The 22932-nt window shown below is 41.1% G+C and overlaps 1 pseudogene; it reads right to left on the reverse strand.

Moving 5' to 3' along the window:
• Window positions 1-855: 855 nt before the first annotated feature.
• On the reverse strand, window positions 856-22779 carry LOC129849639 (B-cell receptor CD22-like; annotated as a pseudogene).
• Between the last annotated feature and the right edge of the window lie 153 nt (window positions 22780-22932).

The raw sequence follows: 22932 nt of genomic DNA on the forward strand, positions 1-22932 counted from the left end.
AAGGTCAAATAGAGGTTGCTGATATTTGTCCTGTTTCAGATGTAAGTGTGTATCCTGTACAGTGTGTGTGGTGTGAATTGGAAATAGTTTGTTGCATATCCCACTCCTCCTGAGACACTCTCGGGGAGGAGAAAGGGTTGCAAATTCAACTGTTTCTCTGTTAGAAAATGGACAAGAACAAAGAGGGTGTGGTCACCACTGAGGAATTTCTGGACAGGGTGCCCATATTTAGCCCCACAGCCTCCACCCCTAGCTCTCCTCTATCCCCAAACACAGACTCATTAGGACTGTCAGGGGGGTAAAACGTACCCCTCCATGGATCTCCACTCTCCCTTCCGGCCCAATATCTACTGTTTGTTTACGGAATTCTGTGTGATTATTTAGTTAGTAAATATATAAGCCAATTTGTATATTGCTGATTCATTATGGAAACCAGAGTTCGTGCAGATAACCAATAATTTTACGACATTCAGATGAGACTGAATGAGGTAAAGAATAATTGATGACTGAAATGTAAGAGATTTAGATCTGTAAGAGTTCATTCAGAAGACAGAACTCCTTTAAATAAGATTCTCCGTGGTGCCCCAGGTTATTACTGAGGTAATTGTTGCATGATTTAATTCAATCACGTAATCAATTAAACGTTAGGTAATCGATTTAATAAAATAGCGTGCCATCACATTAATGATAGTCACAGACACTACAAAGTGATAAGAAACGTTGCATCAGAACCTTGAGGCAAAATACTACCATAACTTTGTCATAAAACCAATAATAAATGTATATGAACAAACCAAGTAAACATATATTATGTATCATCTAACAGTACTGTAATAGAATTGTACAGTACTGTAATAGAATATGACTGTATAACATACTAGAATAGTACAGTATACTGCAATAGAATAGTACTGTAGAATGTAACATAATAGTACTGTACAGGACTGTAGAATGTATCCGAATATTACTGTAGAATGTAATAGAATAGTACAGTACTGTATACTGTAACAGAATGGTGCAGTACTGTAGAATGTAATATAACAGTACTGTAGAATAGAAGTATTGTTCCTGTGAGCAAACATCAAGAAGAAATTAAAACATATATTTATAATGTTCTCAGCCTTCATATAAAATATAACTGGACATCGAGGCTACTTCAGAAATACAAATCAAAGTTATTGTGTTCAGATGAATGGAAAAATATTTAACATAAAAAGTATTTACAAGGTTCCCCATCTTATTCATCATACGTAGTTTAAAAGGCAAAACTGACCCTAGATCAGCACTCCAACTAAGTGTGAATTCAGTAGTTCTGTGTGTTGGTAGAGCATGGTGCTGACCCTAGATCAGCTCTCCCACTAAGTGTGAATACAGTAGTTCTGTGTGTTGGTAGAGCATGGTGCTGACCCTAGATCAGCTCTCCCACTAAGTGTGAATACAGTAGTCCTGTGTCTCAGTTGGTAGAGCCTGGTGTATGGGTTCAATTCCCAATGGGGCCACCGGCATGAAAGATGGATCCACGCAGAATAAGTGTCTTTGGATAAAAGTGTTTCTAAATGACATATCATGATATATTATTATAACACTTAGTTGGACTATACAGGTCCAGATATACAGGGTTTCTGTCAAACTTGTGTTCAGGTCTTCTTGGTTCTGGGTTTGTTGTGTTCAGGTCTTCTTGGTTCTGGGTTTGTTGTGTTCAGGTCCTCTTGGTTCTGGGTTTGTTGTGTTCAGGTCCTCTTGGTTCTGGATTTGTTGTGTTCAGGTCTTCTGGGTTCTGGGTTTGTTGTGTTCAGGTCTTCTTGGCTCTGGGTTTTTTGTGTTCAGGTCCTCTTGGTTCTGGGTTTGTTGTGTTCAGCTCTTCTTGGTTCTGGGTTTGTTGTGTTCAGGTCTTCTGGGTTTGTTGTGTTCAGGTCTTGGTTCTGGGTTTTTTGTGTTCAAGTCCTCTTGGTTCTGGGTTTGTTGTGTTCAGGTCTTCTGGGTTTGTTGACTCTACTATAGATCTCAGAGGAGTCCTCAGCTGCTGGTGCTGCCGTGGGTCTGAAGAGAGAAACAGAAATTAAACAGAATCTGCTGCCCCTCAAAAAACCTTCATATACTCTTTATAGTGCATTACTTTGACCAAGGCCTATATGGCTCTGGTGAAAAGTAGTGCACTAAATAGGGAATAGGGTTCCATTTGGAACACAGAACAGTTCCTCAAAACCACCACTCTCTCATTATATTGTTGGGTTTGTAAGGAAATGCCGTCACTAGTGGCCACTAGGGGTCAACTCTTTCGCTTGTTAATGACGTCATGGTCTTCTCGTCCAATAAGCAGCAGCATATGAATGAGCTGTAATCAAGAATAAAGCTTGTTTACAACCAAATCTAAACACATATGGAACTGGGATGTTATAGGAGGGTCAGATTTTCTTTGTGAATTCACTTGTTTTTGAGAAACTATCCCCAAGCATCTACTCATTTCCTCATCCTCGTTGTTCAGTAAGTGGCTCCAAAAACACCCAAAACATCCTTTTAGAAACTAAAAAGCTCTAAGTAGTCTACAGTGATGCAGGTCTTTACATGTTGTACACATGAAGTTGTGTCATTCAGAACTTAATCCACAACGTTATGTTCCATGTTGTTGAGACTTGAACGATGCTTCTCGTCCGTTCTAGCAGCATGATACACTGAGAATGGAACAGTTGGACGGGGAAACAGAACGAGTCACACAATGGAATATAACGTTGTGGATAAAGTTTGGAATGACACTTTCATGTTACAACTGTTCCATCTAAAGTCCTGCATCACTATACTGAGAGCTTTCTGTTTCTAAAAGACAGATTTGTGTTTTTGGAGCATTTGTTCATGTTTTTCAGAGCCTCTACTGCACAACGAGGATGAGGAAGTGAATTGCTGGTTGGGGAAAGTTTCTCTAAAACAAGTGAAGGCACAATTAAAGGTGTCTGGACCTTTCTATAACATGGTATTTACATAATAAATAGAAATTTGGTTGTAAAAAAACAACTTCTGCTTTATTGTGGGGTATTCAAAATGCTCTAGAAATGTCTCTGTTATTTTAATGGCATAATATGCTCACCGGTTGGAGTTACTGGGCCAATTGAATTTCACAGCATCGTACTGGACATCCTCTTCCTGTTTCTGGGGTTGAGGCACTTGGACGGTGGAGTACAGAGGCACTTCCTGTATTTTGGAGCGAGAGAAGTAGACGCTGGCATAGTGAACATCATCCTGGTCGACGGTGGCTGCTGTCTGTGCTGCAGTAGGGGTGAAGGCCACGCTTGAGACGTTTTCATACACTGGACTAGAGTCTCCCTGACGGGAAGACAGGACAGCCAACATAATGAGTAGAAATGTCCCACACAGCAATACAAATAATTTGATAGTAAAAGACTCACCTGTACATTCTCTGATGTGTCTCTTGTGTCAGATGGGGATTTGGAGGCCTTCTTCCTGGTTTGCACATTAATTAATTAATTTATTATTGAACAAATCAATGAACAAAGTAAGTTAATAAAAAAGAGTTGGAGTGAAACAATCGTTTAAGGAATCTCTCACCTGAACCACATGAGTCCAGAGAGACAGAGGATGAGAACCAGAACAACCACTATGATTCCTACAGCTGCAGTCAGAACTGTTTGTTTCCCTACAATAAAATATGGATGATATGAGTCCTGGCATTTTCTAAACTGAACATAAACATAGTCCAGGATAATAATACAACATTTGTTAACTGATCTAATCTCAACGTATATATAAATATAACACAAAGTACGATAAGCCAAAGTATAATTATTAATATTAGTTTGTAACATAATGTTGTATTGAAATATTAAAGATGAAACTTCACCTGGTAAAATGATCATCAGAGCTGTAGAGTTCCTAGATCCTCTTCCATTCCGGGCCTCACAGTGGTAATGTCCATTGTCCTTAGACTTGAACTTACTTATGTTGTAGATCTGTCCATATCCATTTAGAAAAGTCTCATTTTGAAAGTACCAGGTGTATTTGTCCACAGGTGGGTTGGCATCACTGCTGCAGGTCAGAGTCACTGAACTGCCCTCCACTATTTCACCAGAGGGACTGACTGACACTGAGGTGTTCTTTGGGTCATCTGGTAAAGGAGAATTTGTCAGAGGGGTAGGACAGTAGTATATTTACGACAGTAGTATATTTACAAATGACATGGCAAAAATATATTCTCTGTTCAATATCACAGAACTATCTAAAACTATAACTCTCACAAAACGTTAACAAATACAAATTTGGAGATGATATGCTTTAGGACTAATTCATTTAGTTATAATTGTTTTGTTACCTTACCATTCAAACACTGAGCTGTACTTTACTCACACTTCACATCCATGTTTATGGTCCTAGACCTGTCTGTCCCCATCTCATTCTGGGACTCACAGTAGTACTCTCCAGTGTCAGATGACTGGATTTGATTGAAGACATGCTGTGGTCCTGTCATACTCTGATAGTGACCTCCATTCTTCTTGTACCACCAGGTGTAACTCTGGACAGGTGGGTTGGCATCACTGCTGCAGGTCAGAGTCACTGAACTGCCCTCCACTATTTCACCAGAGGGACTGACTGACACCGAGGTGTTTGGTTTATCTGATGTAAAATACCAAATGTTTTGTCAAAGTAATATTAGCAATTAGTAAAAAAAAATATTTTTGTTTTGTAATGATTGATAAAGTAAGATGTCTCTTTTGCCTGAATACATGATACCTGCTAAGTAGAATACTGTACTATTGTACTGTACTCACACACTGCAGGAGAGCTGAGACTGCCTTTTACAGCACAGTAGTAGCTGTCTTCATCCTCAATGCTGATGGAGTACATGGGGGAGGAGTTATCTTGTACATTCCATCCATTCCTGTACCAGATGTAGGTGGGGTTGTCAGTCAGAGTACAGGTGGTGCTACAGGTCAGTGTCTTCTGTCCCTCTGCAGCAGGAGTCACCTTCACCTGCAGACCTGAAACAATATGTATAAAACCACATACACCTCTGTGTTAACAGGATGGTTAATTTATTTTCTCCTGTAATTCAATATGATGTACAGTTGTATCATACAGTGTAGTATTACCTGTGACAGACAGAGTTGTTCCTGGGAAACTATGACTCCATTCAATGTTGTGTGTTTTAAAAGTGAAGCGATACTCAGCTGAGTCCTCCTCTCTCAGATCTGTGATTCTCAGGGTGTTGGGACCTCTCTCCAAGGCTCGTCCTAAATACTCTGGGTCTCTGGTTATGTCCTTATGGATCAAATTATCACTTCTAAACCAGAATGTTGATGTGGTGGAATAATAACTAACATAAGTACAGGATATGTCCACTGTTGACCCCTTCAAGACACAGATTGTCCTCTTGGTGTAAGTCACTCTGCTGCAGCTCTGACCCTGAACACCTGAAACACAGTGACATAACAAGAGGTCAACTGGATTATATTCTCAGTTCTTTCTAGAAATTCTATAACTTCTCAAATCACACAGTGAAACCAACACACACAGAGGTTGTACAGTATTGTTAATTAAATAAACACTCACACACTGCAGGAGAGTGGAGATCCTCATGGCCTTTTACAGCACAGGAGTAACTGTCCATAGCATTAGAGTAGACTGAATAGGGGGACGTGTTGTCAGTTACTATCTGTCCGTTCTTGTACCAGATGTAGGTGGGGTTACCAGTCAGAATACAGGCGGTGCTACAGGTCAGTGTCTTACACTCTGAAATCTGTTTAGGAGTCACATTCACCTGAAAACCTGAATTAAAGGGGAGTAAATACAGAGTACATTGTTTAGTATTAATGATTCATTTCCTGACTCTTCAACACTGTATAATGTGCTGTGCAGTGTTACCTGTGACAGAGTACATACATCTATGACATTGTCTGTAATTTCTATGTAATGATGAATATTGAAGTATTACCCTTCTCATTGACCTTAAATGATTGATACTTCCAAAGTTGAATCCTACTTTCATTCATACTCACAAACTACAGGAGAGTGGAGGTCCTCATGACCTTGAACAGCACAGGAGTAAATGTTCACAGAAGAATCCCAGACCACCAGCAAATTACTAGAGTGTTGTTGGGAAGTGGACTCATCTAGACGTTGTCCGTTCTTGTACCAGATGTAGGTGGGGTTGTCAGTCAGAGTACAGGTGGTGCTACAGGTCAGTGTTCTCTGTCCCTCTGCAGCAAAAGTCACTTTGACCTGCAGGTCTGAATGAAGAGAGAATAAAACATAAAATAACAACCCATCATTTCCACCTCCTACTACTAGAGATAAAGTAGTTACAGTATATCATCATGTTATGTAAGTGTAGTATTACCAGTATATCATAATGTTATGTAAGTGTAGTACTACCAGTATATCATAATGTTCTGTAAGTGTAGTATTACCAGTATATCATAATGTTCTGTAAGTGTAGTACTACCAGTATATCATAATGTTCTGTAAGTGTAGTATTACCAGTATATCATAATGTTCTGTAAGTGTAGTATTACCAGTATATCATAATGTTCTGTAAGTGTAGTATTACCAGTATATCATAATGTTCTGTAAGTGTAGTATTACCAGTATATCATCATGTTCTGTAAGTGTAGTATTACCAGTATATCGTAATGTTCTGTATGTGTAGTATTACCAGTATATCATAATGTTCTGTACGTGTAGTATTACCAGTATATCGTAATGTTCTATATGTGTAGTATTACCAGTATATCATCATGTTCTATATGTGTAGTATTACCAGTATATCATAATGTGCTGGAAGTGTAGTATTACCAGTATATCCTAATGCGCTGGAAGTGTAGTATTACCAGTATATCATAATGCGCTGGAAGTGTAGTATTACCAGTATATCATAATGCGCTGGAAGTGTAGTATTACCAGTATATCATAATGTTCTGTAAGTGTAGTATTACCAGTATATCATAATGTTCTGTAAGTGCAGTATTACCAGTATATCGTAATGTTCTGTAAGTGTAGTTTTACCAGTATATCGTAATGTTCTGTAAGTGTAGTATTACCAGTATATCATCATGTTCTGTAAGTGTAGTATTACCAGTATATCGTAATGTTCTGTATGTGTAGTATTACCAGTATATCATAATGTTCTGTACGTGTAGTATTACCAGTATATCATAATGTGCTGGAAGTGTAGTATTACCAGTATATCCTAATGCGCTGGAAGTGTAGTATTACCAGTATATCGTAATGTTCTATATGTGTAGTATTACCAGTATATCATAATGTTCTGTACGTGTAGTATTACCAGTATATCGTAATGTTCTATATGTGTAGTATTACCAGTATATCGTAATGTTCTATATGTGTAGTATTACCAGTATATCGTAATGTTCTATATGTGTAGTATTACCAGTATATCATCATGTTCTATATGTGTAGTATTACCAGTATATCATAATGTGCTGGAAGTGTAGTATTACCAGTATATCCTAATGCGCTGGAAGTGTAGTATTACCAGTATATCATAATGCGCTGGAAGTGTAGTATTACCAGTATATCATAATGCGCTGGAAGTGTAGTATTACCAGTATATCATAATGTTCTGGAAGTGTAGTATTACCAGTATATCATAATGTTCTGTAAGTGTAGTATTGCCAGTATATCATAATGTTATGTAAGTGTAGTATTACCAGTATATCGTAATGTTCTGTAAGTGTAGTATTACCAGTATATCGTAATGTTCTGTAAGTGTAGTATTACCAGTATATCGTAATGCTCTGTAAGTGTAGTATTACCAGTATATTATAATGTTCTGTAAGTGCAGTATTACCTGTCACAGTCAGACTGGTTCCAGGGAAACTATAACCCCATTCAAAGTTCCTTTGTTTAAAAGTGAAGCGATACTCAGCTGAGTCCTCCTCTCTCAGATCTGTGATTCTCAGGGTGGTGGGACCTCTCTCCAAGGCTCGTCCTAAATACTCTGGGTCTCTGGTTATGTCCTTATGGATCAACCTATCACTTCTAAACCAGAATGATGATGTGGTGGAATAATAACTAACATAAGTACAGGATATGTCCACTGTTGACCCCTTCAAGACACAGATTCTCCTATTGGTGTAAGTCACTCTGTTGCAGCGCTGACCCTGAACACCTGAAACACAGTGACAAGAGGGCATGATGTACATAGTGGAATCATGAGCTGCAGTAATCCAGAATAGTTATGCCATCCGGTATTGTGTTGCAGTTTGGTTAGATAACGGTGAGGGATGTTTAGCAGACAGAAAGTTCTACTTGAAAAGTTATACTAAAAACTGAGTTAAATCGACACTCACACACTGCAGGAGAGTGGAGATTCTCATGGCCTTTTACAGCACAGGAGTAGCTGTCTTTACTGTTACTGTAGACTGAGAGTTTGTACTGGGAGGAGATGCTCTCATCTAGATGTTGTCCGTTCTTGTACCAGATATATTTGGGGTTACTCAGAGTACAGGTGGTGCTACAGGTAATTGTCACCGAATTTGGCCAACTTGAATAAGTCACCTTCACCTGCAGAGCTGTAGTAGATCACATCATTAAAACCCTGAATCACCTGTTCTATAGTTTAATCACATGATGCAAGACATTCTCAAACACATTTAATTCTTAAATCTGTTTCATATATACAAATCCAATTTCTAGACCTAAATGGACAGTAGATATTAATTGAACAGACCAGCAGTATAAAGCATATTACTGTACCTGTTACAGACAGAGTGACTCCAGGATCACCATAATATCTCCCTTCAGTCTGATCTGTTATAAACCTGAACTTGTACTTTGCTGAATCTCTCTCTCTCAGGTCTGTGATTCTCAGTGTACAGTCTTTCTTCTTATCCCCATGATACTCCAGACGACCTGCATACTCTGGGTCCTGACCTATATCTTCGGGTTCTACCCCAGGCCCCCATTTAGTGAACCAGAAGGTAGTTGATACTGTACCACTGGGATATGTGTAAGAGCAGGACAGGTCCACTGATGACCCCTTCAAGGTACAGATACTCTGAGTTGTGTATTTCACACTCCAGCCATCCTGACCCAGTACCACTGAAACAGTCACAGAACACAAGGTTATTACACTAAGTCAAGGTCTATTGGCTCACAATGACAGTAGGGTTTGTCCACACTTTGTTGCCATAGTTGCTGAGTTGAGTGTGAATGGAAACCACAGAAAAGCGTCACTCAGTGAGGTGTGAAAGATAACTATTTAAAGTGAAGTGGAGACGCCTAACAAAACACACCGGAATAACATTATGATTCTTAACATTTTAGAAATGTCTGTAGATTGATAAACAGAGCAACTAAAAGATAAGAATGAGACCATACCTGCTACAGACCAGAGAAAGACCACCAACACACTTCCTGCTGTTCTCAAGGCCATTGTTGCATCTCCCACCCTGCAGTCTTAGAAACATAAACAACAACTCACTCTATAGCTGGTGAATAACTACATACAAACCATCAGGGGCAGCAGGTAGGGCTCTAGTCAAAGTAGTGCACTCTATAGCTGGTGAATAACTACATACAAACCATCAGGGGCAGCAGGTAGGGCTCTAGTCAAAGTAGTGCACTCTATAGCTGGTGAATAACTACATACAAACCATCAGGGGCAGCAGGTAGGGCTCTAGTCAAAGTAGTGCACTCTATAGCAGGTGAATAACTACATACAAACCATCAGGGGCAGCAGGTAGGGCTCTAGTCAAAGTAGTGCACTCTATAGCTGGTGAATAACTACAAACAAACCATGAGGGGCAGCAGGTAGGGCTCTAGTCAAAGTAGTGCACTCTATAGCTGGTGAATAACTACAAACAAACCATGAGGGGCAGCAGGTAGGGCTCTAGTCAAAGTAGTGCACTCTATAGCTGGTGAATAACTCCATACAAACCATCAGGGGCAGCAGGTAGGGCTCTAGTCAAAGTAGTGCACTCTATAGCTGGTGAATAACTCCATACAAACCATCAGGGGCAGCAGGTAGGGCTCTAGTCAAAGACACGACACTCTATAGCAGGTGAATAACTACATACAAACCATCAGGGGAAGCAGGTAGGGCTCTAGTCAAAGTAGTGCACTCTATAGCTGGTGAATAACTCCATACAAACCTTCAGGGGCAGCAGGTAGGGCTCTAGTCAAAGTAGTGCACTCTATAGCAGGTGAATAACTACATACAAACCATCAGGGGCAGCAGGTAGGGCTCTAGTCAAAGTAGTGCACTCTATAGCTGGTGAATAACTACATACAAACCATCAGGGGCAGCAGGTAGAGCTCTAGTCAAAGTAGTGCACTCTATAGCTGGTGAATAACTACATACATACCATCAGGGGCAGCAGGTAGGGCTCTAGTCAAAGTAGTGCACTCTATAGCTGGTGAATAACTACATACATACCATCAGGGGCAGCAGGTAGGGCTCTAGTCAAAGTAGTGCACTCTATAGCTGGTGAATAACTACATACAAACCATCAGGGGCAGCAGGTAGGGCTCTAGTCAAAGTAGTGCACTCTATAGCTGGTGAATAACTACATACATACCATCAGGGGCAGCAGGTAGGGCTCTAGTCAAAGTAGTGCACTCTATAGCAGGTGAATAACTACATACAAACCATCAGGGGCAGCAGGTAGGGCTCTAGTCAAAGTAGTGCACTCTATAGCAGGTGAATAACTACATACAAACCATCAGGGGCAGCAGGTAGGGCTCTAGTCAAAAGTAGTGCACGCTATAGCTGGTGAATAACTACATACAAACCATCAGGGGCAGCAGGTAGGGCTCTAGTCAAAGTAGTGCACTCTATAGCTGGTGAATAACTACATACAAACCATCAGGTGCAGCAGGTAGGGCTCTAGTCAAAGTAGTGCACTCTATAGGGAATATGGTGTCATTTGGGATGCAGATATAACAACACATCATCATCACAGCCTTGAGTGGATGGTGTGTAAACGACATCCATCATAATAGTTCGGTAATATGGAGTGTCAGCGGTATCGGCAGGTAGCCTAGTGGTTAAGAACGTTGGGCCAGTAACTGAAACATTACTGGTTCAAATCCCAGAGCTGGCAAGGTGGAAAAATCTGCCATTTTGAGCAAGGCAGTTACTACCAGCTTGAATGATAACTCCTATCCCCAAGCTGTGAGGATAAACAACAAGTCACACATACCTTTTACATCATCATTATATGATAGTGTCTGTATTCACCAAGTGTCTCAGAGTAGGATCTAGGATTAGTTATCTCATTTAGATCATAATTATATGGACCAGGAGGACCTGATCCTAGATCAGCACTCCAAGTCTGAGACCCTTGAGTACATGACTTGTGGCTAGAAACAAAAACCTATATTTCAAGATATCAAGAGTACTTACAGACTGAAGGGGAGAGGTCTTGTACAGTGAGTCAACTGACTGGTAGTGAGTGGGAACTGCTAGTAAGTGTCAGTTCAGTGGTTGATACATATTTAAAGTAGTCAGGACACAAGTAGCTGATCCAGAACTGTCCTTTCTCTTTAAGTCATTAACCTGCATGACTACCAGAACAGCACATCAGAATAGTGTTTACTATAGCCTATGATTTAGAATGTTTATAATATATTAGAATGTGTTTACCATAGTCTACTATTTAGAATGTTTATAATATATTAGAATGTGTTTACTATAGCCTACTATTTAGAATGTTTATAATATATTAGAATGTGTTTACTATAGCCTACTATTTAGAATGTTTATAATATATTAGAATGTGTTTACTATAGCCTACTATTTAGAATGTTTATAATATATTAGAATGTGTTTACTATAGCCTACTATTTGTAATGTTTATAATATATTAGAATGTGTTTACTATAGCCTACTATTTAGAATGTTTATAATATATTAGAATGTGTTTACTATAGCCTACTATTTAGAATGTTTATAATATCTTAGAATGTGTTTACTATAGCCTACTATTTAGAATGTTTATAATATATTAGAATGTGTTTACTATAGTCTACTATTTAGAATGTTTATAATATATTAGAATGTGTTTACTATAGCCTACTATTTAGAATGTTTATAATATCTTAGAATGTGTTTACTATAGCCTACTATTTAGAATGTTTATAATATATTAGAATGTGTTTACTATAGTCTACTATTTAGAATGTTTATAATATATTAGAATGTGTTTACTATAGTCTACTATTTAGAATGTTTATAATATCTAAGAATGTGTTTACTATAGCCTACTATTTAGAATGTTTATAATATATTAGAATGTGTTTACTATAGTCTACTATTTGGAATGTTTATAATATCTTAGAATGTGTTTACTATAGTCTACTATTAGGAATGTTTATAATATCTTAGAATGTGTTTACTATAGCCTACTATTTAGAATGTTTATAATATATAAGAATGTGTTTACTATAGCCTACTATTTAGAATGTTTATAATATATTAGAATGTGTTTACTATAGCCTACTATTCAGAATGTTTATAATATATTAGAATGTGTTTACTATAGCCTACTATTTGGAATGTTTATAATATCTTATAATGTGTTTACTATAGTCTACTATTTGGAATGTTTATAATATATTAGAATGTGTTTACTATAGCCTACTATTTAGAATGTTTATAATATATTAGAATGTGTTTACTATAGCCTACTATTCAGAATGTTTATAATATATTAGAATGTGTTTACTATACCCTACTATTTAGAATGTTTATAATATATTAGAATGTGTTGCCTTGGCCCTCTCAGTTCTACATGGAACAGGTCAAAGTTCTATATATGTATTTATTATTATTTATCTAAGACTTATTTTACCAGGTAAATTGACTGAGAACATATTCTCATCTACAGCAACAACCTGGGGAATATTTAAAACAGGGATGAATGAGCCAATTCAAAATTGGGGATGATTAGGTGGCATGAGGGCCAGATTGTGAATTTTAGCAGTGGACACCAGGGTTAACACCCCTACTCTTACAATAAGTGCCATGGGATCTGTAGTGACCACAGAGAGTCAGGACACCCGTTTAACATCCCATCCAAAAAGACAGCACCCTACACAGGGCAATGTCCCCAATCACTACAATGAGGTATTGGGATGTATATATTTTTTTAAACCAGAGGAAAGAGTGCCTCCTTCTGGCTCTCCAACACCACTTCCAGTAGCTTCTGGTCTCCCATCCAGGGACTGACCAGGTGAACACTGCTTAGCTTCAGAAGCAAGCCAGCAGTGGGATGCAGGGTGGTATGCTGCTAACAGTTGGCTGGTTCCATGGACTTGTAAGTAAGCATTTCATGGTAAGGTCTACACCTTCCATTAGATTTTCCTTCTATTCTACAAACCCATTCAATTCACACTCCTCATCAGCTGCATCAAAGTGGTACTGAAGGTTCCAGTGTTCTAGACTAGAGCTCTCCCTACTGGCATCTCAACATTACTGCAGTGTTCTAGACTAGAGTTCTCCCTACTGGCATCTCAACATTACTGCTGTGTTCTAGACTAGAGTTCTCCCTACTGGCATCTCAACATTACTGCTGTGTTCTAGACTAGAGTTCTCCCTACTGGCATCTCAACATTACTGCAGTGTTCTAGACTAGAGTTCTCCCTACTGGCATCTCAACATTACTGCACCATCCTAATAATAATGTCATCAATAATGGTGGACTAATTAAACACAACAAACTGACAATACATCAGATAGAATGGTGAAACACAACACTGGCTACTTGACTAAGTCACATTTAACCACACAAACACATACACACGTTTGTAGTAGTACAACAGGCCATTGTCATTCTGTTACACTGAATGCATCCCAAATGACACCATATCCCTCTATAGTGCACTACCTTTGACCAGAGCCCTATGGGCGTGGTATGACTGTGTGTGTTTGCATGCCTTCTCAACTTGACTGGCCTGCAGCCCTGTCAATCACCCTTTGCACCACTGTTCATCCAACCAATCAGGGTGCTTGGATGCGCTGCAGGACACCGCCTCCTCTCACCTTTAGTTAGTGCACGGCATCGTCAGTCTTGAGAAGAAGTGTTGTGTTGCTGACAGACTTTTGACATGCAGTTCCTTACTGAAGTGTGAGTCCAGTGAATATAACCACCCAATAATATATAACATCTTCAAATGGAAACAGTTGTGTCTGCATGTATGTGGTGGTGACCATCAAGAGTAGAGTGACGAGCCTCAACACCATGTTCTGACCAGACAACACTATAGTGGGCAGAACCTAAACCAATCAGCATTAAGTACGTAGCGGGTCTCGTTATATCCAGCTAACCGCTCAGACGAGATCCAGCTGTTTACACATGTAAAAACGGTCTGGATGACCTCTACTAATCCCTAGGTACTGACTCAAGAACGTGTGAAGGACCACAGGGATGTCTGACAAAGGGTTTTATTGTGACCACAACAAGGCCCTCCGGTTCACTTTGGGTTCTTATACAACACGATTTCTAGGAGGAAAGAGATACATGGAAGCCTGGATTTTAATTATGGGATTTCTGTTGTTTTGAATTTGGCGCCCTGCACTTTCACTGGCTGTTGTCATATCGATCCCGTTAGCGGGATCTCAGCCCAAAGAAGATTTATTAAGTGATAAGAAACGTTGCATCAAGCAGAACTCTTTCCTGGACATTGAGGCAAAATTGTGTCTTAACTTTGTCATAAAAACTATTTAAAAAATTCACACAAACGTATATTATGTGTATCATGTTACAGGACCATATGAAGTAATACATTCATATTTAGTCTCACAAGTCTGATGATTCTTTCAGACAGATAACATTACAAAATAATAGTTATGTAAAATATAACTGAACCTCCAGGCTGCTGTCACCCCTGACCTTAGTGAGCCTTTTAGACGGCCGTGACAGCTGCCTAATTCAGATATATAACGTTTTTGTCAAAAGTTCTTGTAATCAGATTCCGAGTTTGCTGTAACTTAAAAAATATTAGAAAGAAATAGTTACTTATTAAATATTTACAAGGTTAATTTCTTATTCAACATAGTTTAAAAGGCAGAACTGACCCTAGATCAGCACTCCTACTCTGAGTGTGAATACAGTAGTCCTGTGTGGTTCAGTTGGTAGAGCATGGTGCTGACCCTAGATCAGAACTCCTACTCTGAGTGTGAATACAGTAGTCCTGTGTGACTCAGTTTGTACAGAATGACTCACAGGTTCTATTCCTGCTGGGACTTCCCATATGAAGGATTGATGCACGCATGACTGTAATGACTGAGTGAATGACTTTGGATTAAAGTGTCTGCTAGATGGTATATATGAGGTTTATGGAGTCTGAATCAAATTCTAGAGAGCTGGTTGCTATGGATGTAGAAAAGTTAAAACACACCTCCTACACAGTATAGATGTCAACACTTCTCCCTACCCTGGTTAACAGGAAGGTGATGCTGAGTCAGTTCATCTAAACCAACAACACTTACTGGCAGTGCAGAGAAACAGGAAGTATCTTACTATAAGTGTGAGTTCTGGGGTTGACACATTTTAAAAGTAGCCTAGTCAGGATGTTAAGACATTAACGTGCATAAACAACATGTCACAAAATAGTTGCATTTGTATATTTGAGGAGTGGGCCTACATTTTATAAAGAGGCTAAATATGACCCGTTCCCATCACTCCTCATCAGCTGCATCAAAGTGGTACTGAAGGTTCCAGTGTTCTAGACTAGAGCTCCCCCTACTGGCATCTCAACATTACTGCAGTGTTCTAGACTAGAGCTCCACCTACTGGCATCTCAACATTACTGCAGTGTTCTAGACTAGAGTTCTCCCTACTGGCATCTCAACATTACTGCAGTGTTCTAGACTAGAGTTCTCCCTACTGGCATCTCAACATTACTGCAGTGTTCTAGACTAGAGTTCTCCCTACTGACATCTCAACATTACTGCAGTGTTCTAGACTAGAGTTCTCCCTACTGGCATCTCAACATTACTGCAGCCTCCAGTCCCCATATTATGTCCTCATTCATTTGGCAGTAATAGGAATAAAATTAATGGATAGTGTTCCGTTCATTCCAGCCATTACAATGAGTCCATCCTCCTATATATCCGCCCACCAGCCACCTCTGTTGTACAGTACTTTTAGTAGCTTTAGCTAGCAGATAATCCAGTGAACATCACCTTAGCCTGCTGTATTGACAGTGAAGTCTACTGTAGTCTGCTGTCCATAAATTATGCAGTTTAGTCGACTCAACAATCCATATCAATATACAGTCCTGTGTGCATATATTTTACATATGGGTGGTCCTGGTAACCAAACCCATAACGTTATAGGTGCCATGTTCTACCAACTGAGCTACAGAGGAACATGTTCTGTTTAGTCTAATGTTTGTTATGTTTCTCACTGTGTCTCATGTTAATACTACTCCTAAACACATCCCACCATCACTGTGTCTCATGTTAATACTACTCCTAAACACAACCCACCATCACTGTGTCTCATGTTAATACTACTCCTAAACACAACCCACCATCACTGTGTCTCATGTTAATACTACTCTTAAACACAACCCACCATCACTGTGTCTCATGTTAATACTACTCCTAAACACAACCCACCATCACTGTGTCTCATGTTAATACTACTCCTAAACACAACCCATCATCACTGTGTCTCATGTTAATACTACTCCTAAACACAACCCACCATCACCGTGTCTCATGTTAATACTACTCCTAAACACAAACCACCATCACTGTCTCATGTTAATACTACTCCTAAACACAACCCACCATCACTGTCTCATGTTAATACTACTCCTAAACACAACCCACCTCTAAAGCTACTTCCGGCGCCGACAGAGATGGCCGCCTCGCTTCGCGTTCCTAGGAAAATATGCAGTATTTTGTTTTTTTATGTGTTATTCCTTACATTTACATTTACATTTTAGTCATTTAGCAGACGCTCTTATCCAGAGCGACTTACAGTAGAGTGCATACATTTTATTACATTTTTACATACTGAGACAAGGATATCCCTACCGGCCAAGAGCAGACGCTCTTATCCTGAGCGACTTACAGCAGAGTGCATACATTTTATAACAACATTTTATTTTTCCATTTTTTATTTTTAAAAAATATATATATTTTTTTTTACATACTGAGACAAGGATATCCCTACCGGCCAAACCCTCCCTACCGGCCAAACCCTCCCTAACCCAGACGACGCTATACCAATTGTGCGTCGCCCCACGGATCTCCCAGTTGCGACAGAGCCTGGGCGCGAACCCAGAGACTCTGGTGGCGCAGCTAGCACTGCGATGCAGTGCCCTAGACCACTGCGCCACCCGGGAGACATTGGTACCCGAGGTAATCTTGGGTTTCATTACATACAGTCGGGAGGAACTACTGAATATAAGAGCAACGTCAACTCACCATCGTTACAACCAGGAATATGACTCTCCCGAAGCTGTGTTTTGCCTTCCACCCAATACAATGGATCTGATCCCAGCCGGCGACCCTAAACAACGACGCCGTAAAAGGGGCAAACGAAGCGGTCTCCTGGTCAGGCTTCGGAGACGGGCACATCGCGCTCCACTCCCTAGCATACTACTCGCCAATGTCCAGTCTCTTGACAACAAGGTTGATGAAATCCGAGCAAGGGTAACATTCCAGAGAGACATCAGAGATTGTAACGTTCTTTGCTTCACGGAAACATGGCTCACTCGAGAGACACTAACGGAGTCGGTGCAGCCAGCTGGTTTCTTCACGCATCGCGCCGACAGAAACAAACATCTTTCTGGTAAGAAGAGGGGCGGGGGTGTATGCCTTATGATTAACGAGACGTGGTGTGATCATAACAACATACAGGAACTCAAGTCATTCTGTTCACCTGATTTAGAATTCCTCACAATCAAATGTCGACCGCATTATCTACCAAGGGAATTCTCTTCGATTATAATCACAGCCGTATATATTCCCCCCCCCCCCAAGCAGACACATCGATGGCCCTGAACGAACTTTATCTGACTCTTTGTAAACTGGAAACCACACACCCTGAGGCTGCATTCATCGTAGCTGGGGATTTTAACAAGGCTAATCTGAAAACAAAACTCCCTAAATTCTATCAGCATATCGATTGTGCTACCAGGGCTGGTAAAACCTTGGATCATTGTTATACTAACTTCCGCGACGCATATAAGGCCCTCCCCCGCCCTCCTTTCGGAAAAGCTGACCACGACTCCATTTTGTTGCTTCCAGCCTACAAACAGAAACTAAAACAGCAAGCTCCCGCACTCAGGTCTGTTCAACGCTGGTCCAACCAATCTGATTCCACGCTTCAAGACTGCTTCGATCACGTGGATTGGGATATGTTCCGCATTGCGTCCAATAACAACATTGACGAATACACTGATTTGGTGAGCGAGTTCATTAGAAAGTGCATTGACGATGTCGTACCCACAACAACGATTAAAACATTCCCAAACCAGAAACCGTGGATTGATGGCAGCATTCGCGTGAAACTGAAAGCGCGAACCACTGCTTTTAACCAGGGCAAGGTGACCGGAAACATAACCGAATACAAACAGTGTAGCTATTCCCTTCCGCAAGGCAATCAAACAAGCTGCAGCGCCTCTTCAACCGCAGGAGGCTGAAGAAATTCGGCTTGTCACCAAAAGCACTCACAAACTTCTACAGATGCACAATCGAGAGCATCCTGTCGGGCTGTATCACCGCCTGGTACGGCAACTGCTCCGCCCACAACCGTAAGGCTCTCCAGAGGGTAGTGAGGTCTGCACAACGCATCGCCGGGGGCAAACTACCTGCCCTCCAGGACACCTACACCTCCCGATGTCACAGGAAGGCCATAAAGATCATCAAGGACAACAACCACCCGAGCCACTGCCTGTTCACCCCGCTATCATCCAGAAGGCGAGGTCAGTACAGGTGCATCAAAGCGGGGACCGAGAGACTGAAAAACAGCTTCTATCTCAAGGCCATCAGACTGTTAAACAGCCACCACTAACATTTAGTGGCCGCTGCTAACATACTGACTCAACTCCAGCCACTTTAATAATGGGAATTGATGGAAATTATGTAAAAAATTTATTACTGGCCACTTTAAACAATGTCACTTAATATAATGTTTACATATCCTACATTACTCATCTCATATGTATATGTATATACTGTACTCTATATCATCAACTGCATCTTGCCATCTTTATGTAATACATGTATCACTAGCCACTTTAAACTATGCCACTTTATGTTTACATACCCTACATAACTCCTCTCATATGTATAGACTGTACACTATACCATCTACTGCATCTTGCCTATGCCGTTCTGTACCATCACTCATTCATATATCTTTATGTACATATTCTTTATCCCTTTACACTTGTGGAATTGTTAGGTTAGATTACTTGTTGGTTATTACTGCCTTGTCGGAACTAGAAGCACAAGCATTTCGCTACACTCGCATTAACATCTGCTAACCATGTGTATGTGACAAATAAAATTTGATTTGATTTGATTTATAAAGAAACATCCACTTAATCACACACACACACACACACACACACACACACACACACACACACACACACACACACACACACACAGTTATACTTGACCCTGTTATTCTTTGACAGTGAACATGACCCTATTGAATGGAGATCTGGGTATTCCTGGTAAACTCTACTGATCATGTTTTAAACATGTAAATTAATAAACTGAACTAAACTAAACACATGAAACCACAGTCCAGGGTCAGTATTCACAAAGTGTATCAGAGTAGCAGAGCTGATCTGGGATCAGTTTAGCCTTTTAGATCATAATTATACGGACCGTCTGAGACACTTTATGAATACAGGCCCTGATGTAACAACCAAAACACAGTTCAAAATTAACCAACAAGTACAAAGATACAGTAAGTCATGTGATGTTTGGCTAAAAACATCAAAAACTAAACTATATTTCAAGATATCGTCAAGTGTACTTACAGAGTGAAGTGAAGGGGAGAGGTCTTGAACAGTTAGTCAACGTACTGTCACTGGGTGGAAACAAGAAGTAGTCTACTGTAAGAATTAGTAGAAGTAGGCGTAGCCTAAGTGTGAGTTCTGTGGTTGATACATTTTAAAAGTAGCCTAGTCAGGTCATTAACATGCAGCAACAGCAGGTCACATAAGGGATGTTACTGTATCTAAATAGAAAATGGTCTAAAGTCAGAATACTGTAGTTACATTTCTTTATTTGAGGAGTGGACCTACATGTTTTACAAGAGACACAATGTGACCCATTCCCATCACTCCTCATCAGCTGGCACTGAAGGTTCCAGAACAGATGAAAGGCGTTGTATGTTTGGTTCCAGTGTTCCATACTAGAGCGCTCCCTACTGACATCTCAACATTACTACAGCCTCCAGTCTATATGTCTCCACTTGTCTAGGAAATCCCAGACGTAGTGAAACAGCCACAACCTTGTTAACATTGTTAGAGGCAACCTGTCTGCCCTGGGAGACTAATATGTCCCAATCATATCCTCGTCCACTTGGTTCAATAACAACATAACAAAGTGGCAATAAGGCCGAGGAGGGAAGGTGGAAGGAAATCACTTTGATTGACACTTCAAACACTCATACTGTATGTCCAGTGTGCTGTCTGTGCTGTGTGTCAGAAGACTACAAAAGGGGTGACACCCCCCAACACCCCCATTCTATCCAAGCCTCCTGTTCTCTTTTAAAGTAGGGGAAATGTCTTCCTCTTTTTCAATCTTCATATTCATTATTCTGTTCTTCCTCTTCCTCCCTCTGCCATATCCGGAAGGTGCGTGGTGTTCAGGGTGGTCAGATTTGCCATGGTTTCCTGTATCTTCCTCTCTGATCAGGTGTATGGTTTGAGAGAGAGAGAGAGAGAGAGAGAGAGAGAGAGAGAGAGAGAGAGAGAGAGAGAGAGAGGAGAGAGAGAGAGAGAGAGAGGAGAGAGAGAGAGAGAGAGAGAGAGAGAGAGAGAGAGAGAGAGAGAGAGAGAGAGAGAGAGAGAGAGAGAGAGAGAGAGAGAGAGAGAGAGAGAAGAGAGGAGAGAGAGAGAGAGAGGAGAGAGAGGAGAGAGAGAGAGAGAGAGAGAGAGAGAGAGAGAGAGGAGAGAGAGAGAGAGAGAGAGAGAGAGAGAGGAGAGGAGAGAGAGAGAGACGGAGAGGAGAGGGGGGACGGAGAGAGGGGGGGACGGAGAGAGGGGGGGACGGAGAGAGGGGGGACGGAGAGAGGGGGGACGGAGAGAGGGGGGTTAGAGAGAGGGGGGTTAGAGAGAGGGGGGTTAGAGAGAGGGGGGTTAGAGAGAGGGGGGTGAGAGAGAGGGGTGTGAGAGAGAGGGGTGTGAGAGAGAGAGTGTGAGAGAGAGAGTGTGAGAGAGAGAGTGTGAGAGAGAGAGAGAGAGAGTGTGAGAGATAGAGGGGGAGAGAGAGAGAGAGCGAGAGAAAAAAAGAAAGGTACGGGAGCGAGAGAGAGGGAGAGGGGGGGAAAGAGAGAAAGTGAGAGGGGGAGAGAGAGAGAGAGCGAGAGAAAGAGAAGAGGGGGGAGAGAGAGAGAGAGGGAGAGAAAGAGAAGAGGGGGGAGAGAGAGAGAGAGAGCGAGAGAAAGAGAAGAGGGGGGAGAGAGAGAGAGAGCGAGAGAAAGAGAAGAGGGGGAGAGAGAGAGAGAGCGAGAGAAAGAAAGAGAGATACGGGAGCGAGAGAAAGAGAGGGGTGTGGAGAGAGAAAGAGAGCGAGAGAGAGAGGGGGAGAGAGAGAGAGACAGCGAGGGGGGAGAGAGAGAGAGAGAGCGGGGGGGAGAGCGAGAGAGGGGGGGAGAGCGAGAGAGGGGGGGGGGTGGGGGGAGAGAGAAAGAGAGCGAGAGAAAGAAAGAGAGATAAGGGAGCGAGAGAGAGAGAGAGAGAGAGAGAGAGGGGGTAGGGAGAGAGAGGGGGGAAGAGAGAGAGGGTAGAGGGGGTTAGAGAGAGAGAGAGAGAGAGAGACATTGTTACAAAACTGTATATTGACATAATGTGACATTTGAAATGTCTATACTCATTTGGAGCTGTTGTGAGTGTAATGAACACTGTACATTTTTTTTGTGTTAACTTAATTTGACTTTTGTTTATTATCTATTCCCCTTGCTTTGCCAATGTAAACATATATTTCCCATGTCAATAAAGCCCTTTGAATTGATTTGAAATTAATTGAATTGAGAGAGAGAGAGAAACCTGAAAGTGAAAGTCCTCAAAGGTGCTGCCAATGCTAAAACTGTCTTTTGGGCACTAGAGTCCTCTGTCTATCTCTATGGAGGTATGATATATGAGTTGATTGGTAAAAACCTGCTTAAATATGTTTATAAATGATAGCTGATGTTTTGACAAAGACAGATGTCCTTACCCTGTGGAGGCGTACTGGGAGGCTGAGGAGGAGTTGAGGCCCATAGAGTTGGTCGTCTGAGAAGAGGGAGGGGCTCTCTGCATCCAGCGATCTGGATACCTGATCACCAGCCTGGTGCTCTCCAGCTCCACCCCCTGGACAGGAGGACAAACAGCAGGCACCAATGTGTGGGAGGAAACACTGTATAACTGACGACCGACGTCAGCTTGCAGGCGCCAGGCCACAAGGAGTTACTAGAGCATGATGAGACAAGGACATCCCGGCCGGCTAAACCCTCCACTAACCCAGATGACCCTGGGCCAATTGTGCTCCGCCTCATAGGTCTCCCGGTCACAGCCGGCTGTAACAGTCCGGGATCAAACCCGGGCCTGCAGTGCTGCCTTAGCACTCATTGTTGAATTTGTGATTTCCAACTTGTTGTGTAATGTTTATGTCCTATGGCCAATGAGCACTGACACGTTTTATCCATCATTTCATATGACAAGGATTGATAAGGATTTGCCAGTAGATTGACATTAGATTGACATTTCGAGCTCTACCAGTAG

The sequence above is a fragment of the Salvelinus fontinalis genome, unplaced genomic scaffold (genome assembly GCF_029448725.1).
Source record: "Salvelinus fontinalis isolate EN_2023a unplaced genomic scaffold, ASM2944872v1 scaffold_1598, whole genome shotgun sequence".
NCBI lineage: Eukaryota > Metazoa > Chordata > Actinopteri > Salmoniformes > Salmonidae > Salvelinus > Salvelinus fontinalis.